The following is a 6,576-nucleotide window of genomic DNA, read 5'->3' on the forward strand; positions in this document are numbered from 1 at the left end:
ATGCTTTGCTCACAACCAGTTATTAGGCCTTACCTGGGCCACTGGGGCTAGAGAGGCTGCATTCAGGTGGCCAGGTGCCAAGACACTCAAGGATGGAGGGCAGAGCAGGCCCAGCACTGCTCATCCCTTCTTTCCCAGGAGGGTAAAGGAGCTCGTGGGCTGGGTGTAAGGAGCATGGGCTTTGGAGCCGGTACTGCTTCAAGTAATGGCCCAAACATTTACCAAACGTCTGTGACCCTCACTTTCCCTATCTGTCAACTAGGGGAAATAATGCTGTACTTACCCCATAGAATGGTCATGAGGATTAAGTGGGATAAAGTCTGGCCTGTGGTTAGATTTATGTAAATATTAATCTGCCTCCTTGTCTCCATTTCTTCCTTTGCCCACGAGAGTTATTTCCCAAATTTTACCGAAGCCCAGTTAGACCAAAGGGCCAATTTTGTTCGTAAGCAGAGTAGTAAGTCACCCAGGCTGTATACTTGAAGGAAAGATGCTTCAGACAAGAATTTATATGTATAATATATATGCATATATCTATACATACATATGTGTGTGTATGTGTGTGTGTCCCTCCACTATTCTATCATGGGGACTGAACTTCCACCATTTAAATCTTGATCGCTGCCCCACAGCAGAAGATCACCAGGAACACACCTGTAGTCAACAGGGTTGGGTTTATCACTTGCTGCACGAAGGCCATGGTGCTCCTTGTAGAAGCCTGCGGTATCTCAGAAAGAAACTGGTAGGAGGGGCTTGCTATAAACAAGAGTTTGCTCTGGGTTAGGCGCTGTCAGAAGGCAGAGGCAATGGGGTGATTCGGTCTCTTTATTTTTATCTGAGAGAGGGACTGGAGGAGGGCAAAGGCTGTGATTGGTGCAGAGACCACCATCACTCGTGTTGCCCGGGAGAGGGAGATGTCGGTCACTCTTATGATTTTGTTTTTGTCTGTATTTGGATGTGGTGGTATACTTTTTCTCTCGCTGCATCACCATTACAGCGACCTTGTCTGGCGTCGGTGTTCTGTGAACTTGTTTATGTTTGCAGGAGAACGCCGTGGCCTAGCTGTGAGGGTCAGGCCAGCTGACCCCTCACAGGGCTGCTGTTGACTTTCTTATTTATTAACAAACATTTACTGATGTCTTTTAGGCATGGTCACACATATTATCTCATTTAAACCTTACAGCATAATCCTGTGAGGGATAATCTCCATTTTATAGGTGAGAAAACTGAAAGGTTGAGTGACTTTCCAAATTCACCCATTAAAAACACACACACAGATGTTTCTGGGGACTTGAATCCAGAACTGTCCAGCTCTGAGACCAGGGCTCGTTCTATTAAGCTGCTCCACCAGGAGTGAGGCCCTGCGGAGGCCAAGGATCACCCCAAGGCCTCCTTTGCTATCTGGAAGAGGCTGCCGTTCCTTGCAGGACTGGCCCAAGGCCTTGACAACTCAAAGCGAGTGCTGGGCACACCAGGGAGGCACATGATTGGCGTTCAGTGGGCACAGTGGTTTGGCAGAGTGGAGAAGGTGGGCACCTGGGCTCTTTCCCATGTGACCTGGATAAGTAATTTCCCCACTTTGGTCCTCAGTTTCTTTGTCTAATGATCTAAGAGCCCCCGAGTTCGGGAAATCTATGAATACATGTTTTTGAGTGAATGTGTGGAATGAATGAATGAATGAATGAGAGTCTAACCAGAAATGGATTGGATTTTCTACAGTCAGTATTTTGTTGTGTTTCTCCATCTTTCTCCTTTGTCTTGTTTGGTTGGTTCCATCCTTTTCCTGTCCTCCCCTTTGGTTCCTACCTCTGCTGCTCTCCCAGCCCTCCCTCCACCGTGTCTACGGCTCCCCTGTACACTCCTGGCCTGGTGGCCCAGCAGCTTCTGACATGGCTGCATCTCCCAGCAGCACCTTAGCCTCAGCGACCTCAGGCCTCATTTCCAGCTGTTCCTTCCATGGTCTGTGGCCACCTCCAACCACCGTTCCCTGCAACCGCCTCCAGCCCTGCCCAAGTTGCTGAGCCAGGGGTCCCTCAGAGTCAGGCCCTTAGAGGAGGCTGGGACCCACCTTAGATTTGACCAAGTCCAACCTCCTCAGGCTCAGAGAGGGGGCACAATTTACCCATAGTCACACAGCAGCTGAGCCTGAGGCCCAAACAGAACCCAGGCATCCTGATTGCTAGTTACAACTCCTTGTCTTCTGGGAAAGTTTGTTTTTATTTGAAACTTGCAAATTGTTGTACATTCAGTACGTTGATCCCACACACGTTTGCTGACCTGTCTCCTGTATTGGATTCTGGAGATAGGAAGAAGAATAAAACACTGTCTGTACTTCCAGGGGATTCTAGTCAAGCAGGGAGACAAATAAATAGGTAACTACGTCATGAGTGCTCTGGTAGCTAAGTAGACAAGATGCTGCAGGAAGATGGGGGAGGAAACAAGGAACTGCCAGGGTTGGAAATAAGGTCATGATGTTTGAGTTGGGTCTTGAAGTATGGGTAGAAGTTTACCAAGCAGAGAGCAGGTGAGTGTGGAGAAGGGGAGCTACCTAACCTGAAGAAAGGCATGGAGCCGTTGAAGAGCAATGGCCGAAGTCTCCAAGCATGATGTGGGGAGAAAAAAATGGCCTAGAATAAGAAGGATTTAGGTTCTGGTTTCAGTCCTGCCAAGGAGTCACTGGATACCTTTAAGCACATCACTTTGTGTCTCAAGTACCTCCTCATCTCGCCAGGAGGATGCCCATGAGGCCTTATAGCTGTAGAGCTGCTCTATCTAATATGATAGCCACTAGCCACAAGACACTATTTAAACTTTAATTAATTTAAATAAAATGTGGTGTAAAATTCAGTTCCTCAGTTGCACTAGCCACAAGCTACTGGTGAAGTGGCCTCCATGTTGGGCAGCATAGATATCAAATACTTCCATCATCTCAGGAAGTTCTATTGGACAGAGCTGCTCCAGCGGCCTGGGATTCTGATGGGGGAAGGGCATTATCCCATCCCATCACACAGCAAGCTCTCCAGCCTCCCCACCTGCCTGTTCAGGAGGAGATCCCTAAGAAGAGGATGGAGAGGACACACCATTCCACTGCCCAGCCCTGGTTTCTGCCTCAGAGACCCAGCAGAGGGCAGGGTCTTTGGTCCCTTTTTCAGTGCATGCTATTTTCTGATTTAGCTACAGGAAAACCTATCACAGTGCCTGACCTGTAACAGAGGCCTTTGTAAATGATCAGATAGTGTACTCCCACCCCCACCCCCATTCCCTCATGAGGAAACAGGTCCAGAGGAGCCCAGTTTAGGACATCTCGAGTGATGGAACTTGTGGTACCGTAGTGGTCTTTGGGCTGAAGCATTTCAGGTTTTATTTAAGTTGTAGCCCACATGATCCTAGGAGGAACCTGTATGTCAGACAAATGACATTGTCTTATCTCTGACTATGTGTATGATCATGTCTTGGAGCTTGCAGGAATAAAACAGTGGAAAACCCTGTTTGTGATGCACAAGACTTTCATGTGATCTGGTTTAATGGTTTAGCAAAAATGAATTAGGTAGCGGATAGAATGGATATTTTTAAAAAGTAACATGAAAGTATTACCTATTCTCTACCAAGCACTGTTTTGAGAGGGTCTAAGAGCTAACAACCCCGTGAGCTCGGGAGGTGAGCACTTTCATTATCCTCGCTTTACAGACAAGGAAATGGAGGCCAGGGTAAGTGGCTCACCCAAGACATCACAGCTATTGAGTGGCAAAGCTGGGGCTCACCAGCACAGTGACCTCAGAGCCCAGATTGTGAACCCTCATCTAGACCCCTCTCAACTTGGCCACTGTTGAACATCAGGACTTAAGGGAGGCTTCGGGACCGCGTAGTCCCGTCCTTGTCTTTAATTATGGGGTTGCCAAAGACCACAGAGGGGCATTGATCTGCCCAAGGTGACCTGGCAAACTTTTCATGGCAAATCTTGAGCCCCAGTGTGGGGCCTGACTCCTGTTTAGTGTTCTCTTTGCTTCGCTACTTTAAAAGGGCCTAATAAATAAAATGACCACCTGAGCATCTTCTGGCTGCCCAGCTTGTGCTGGATGCTTTTGTGGAAAAAGCTTGCACTTGCAAAGAGAGGTCCTGGAATCAAATCTTACCTTGATGGTTTACCCAGTGACTTTAAGTGAGTCACCTTTTATGTCTTGGCCTCAGTTTCTTCAGATGAAGAATAAGGATGTAATTGCCTTAAGGGTTAAAGCGGAGTGCCTGGCACAAAATAATTGCTCAAGAAAGAGGAATGGATTCTGAAGACCTAGGGCCTGCCTTCTACAATCTGAATATGGAGTCAGGACTGTCATGCAAGGAGGGATTGAGGGACAGCAGAGAGCAAGCTTTGTTGGTAGATCAGACAATGAATGTTAGGACAATTAATGTACTGTTGGCTCTGTCTGGCAAAGGAGTTTTTAACCTTGCGGTGATTGATTCATGATCAAGACACCATCCAGGAAAGGCTGGCCTGCAAGAACCAGACTAGACACTAGGTGGCGCTGGTGGCCCACCTGGGAACCAGGAAAGACCAGCTGACAGCCTGGGGAACTGGATGACCAGTAGTTTTACTCTTTTTGCTTCAGTCCCATGTCCTACAGAGAGAGGGACCCTGGGGGACTGAGGGCCAGGGTGCTGTGCTCCGGAAAGAAGGGTAAACAGGAATTTCATACTCTTTGCCTCATTACTCATCACAGCCACCCTTTCAGGTATTATCTCTATTCTACACACAAGGCACTATGACTCAGAGAGGTTAAGTAATTTCCCCAAGGAATACTATTAAGAAGTGGATCTAGGATTTAAATGCAGGTCCACTGATTCCAAAGCCCACCCTCCTTCTAGGAAAATCTGTTGCTCCCTGCCAGTGGAATCACTTTATCAACAGAGGCTAAACGGGATGTTAAGGGATATCACACCAGGAAACAGAACAGGGAACTAAAACCGCTTCCTCCCCATGATCTGTAGACCCGTTCCCATCCCTTTTTCACCTGGTCACTGCAATTGCTTCCTAATCCATTTCCCTGCTTCCCTTCTTGCACCCCTAGGGGCTGTTCTCCGTTCTGACCTTGTTTAAATGAAACCATATCACATTGTTCCGCAGTTCAAAACCCTCTGATGGCTTCCTATTCCAATTAGAACAAATTACTCACCACACCTACAAGCAGTGGTGTGCTGGTAAATGCTTAGCAATGGGCTCTCAGGGATGGGGAGCGCTGATTTGTAGCATTTGCTAATTGGGGTGTATGTTCTCCCTCCAAGGCCAACTTCAAGCCTACAACATGACATCACTGAACAACAAGCACTCCAGAGCCAGTCTGAGTTGGCTCCAGCCCACCACTGCACCAAGGCCCTCCATGGAGGATTTGGCCCCAGACTACTTCTCCAGACAGATTGTTTATCCCTCTCCCCTGGCTCACTCTGCTGGATCCCTGGCCTTCTCTCTGTTTCTTGAACATAACAAGTGCTCTTCCACCTCAGGGCCTTTGCACCTGCTCTTCCCTGTTTGAGATGCTCTTCTCCCAGATCTGTGCATAACTTGCTGCGTCACTTCATTCAGTGTTCTGCTCAAATGTTACAGAGAGGCCTTCCCTGATTGACTTACCTAAGATACACTGACCCCCACCTTCCATCACTTTGACTCCCTTACTCTGCTTCAGTTTTCTCTAAGGTCAGAAATCATTATCTGATAATAAATGATAGACTTATTTATATTAATACTTACTTGTCTAGATCATCATTGTATTCCCACCCCTAGGACAGGCCTGCCTCAAAGAAGGCACTCAAAAAATATTTGTTAGATTAGTAAATGCGAAGTTACCTTTCCTCTACATGTAATGAGCCCCCTGTGAAGCCAGGCCAAGCCTCGCACAGGTTCAGTGACGGGACATGTGAAACTCCTACCTTGAGTTATGAGCATAAAACTGGTTCTGGAAGGGGTCCCAGGATTCCGGGGAAAACCAGCCGTCCGCTAGGCAGGGTGAGTAGTCAGAGCAAAATTGATCCCACTTGAGAAAAGCCTACAAACTAAAATTCCGAAACACACAAGGCAAATTAATGAATAAAGTCAGGAATAACATCCATCCATGAAAAGAGAATAATAAATTACAAATTAAAAACAAGCAGAAATGAAACAAAACCACTTAGAAACCCTGGAAATGAGAAATATATTTATTGAAATAAACTAAAGAGACAGACTATGTCTAGATTGGACATGATAGAAGATAGGATTAATTATGCGGAAGAGAGAACTGGGGATTTCACCCAGGATGTAGCAAGAGATAAAGAGATGAATGATGGGCTTCCCTGGTGGCGCAGTGGTTGAGAGTCCACCTGCCGATGCAGGGGACGCGGGTTCGTATAGAAGTTAGAGGGAATCTAATGCAGTAGATATGTTGCAGGCATTGTTGGTGCCCGGCCCACATTCCTTTAGCTGACACCAGCAGAGTACAGGGTAACAGCTTCCTGCGTCTCCATCCGAGTGCATTTTCTGGCTGCAGAAGCATGCTTAGCTTACACAGGGGCAGTTAGAGTACTGGGGGAGTTAGCCCCAGGAAA

This window comes from Stenella coeruleoalba (genome assembly GCF_951394435.1).
Source record: "Stenella coeruleoalba genome assembly, chromosome: 1".
NCBI lineage: Eukaryota > Metazoa > Chordata > Mammalia > Artiodactyla > Delphinidae > Stenella > Stenella coeruleoalba.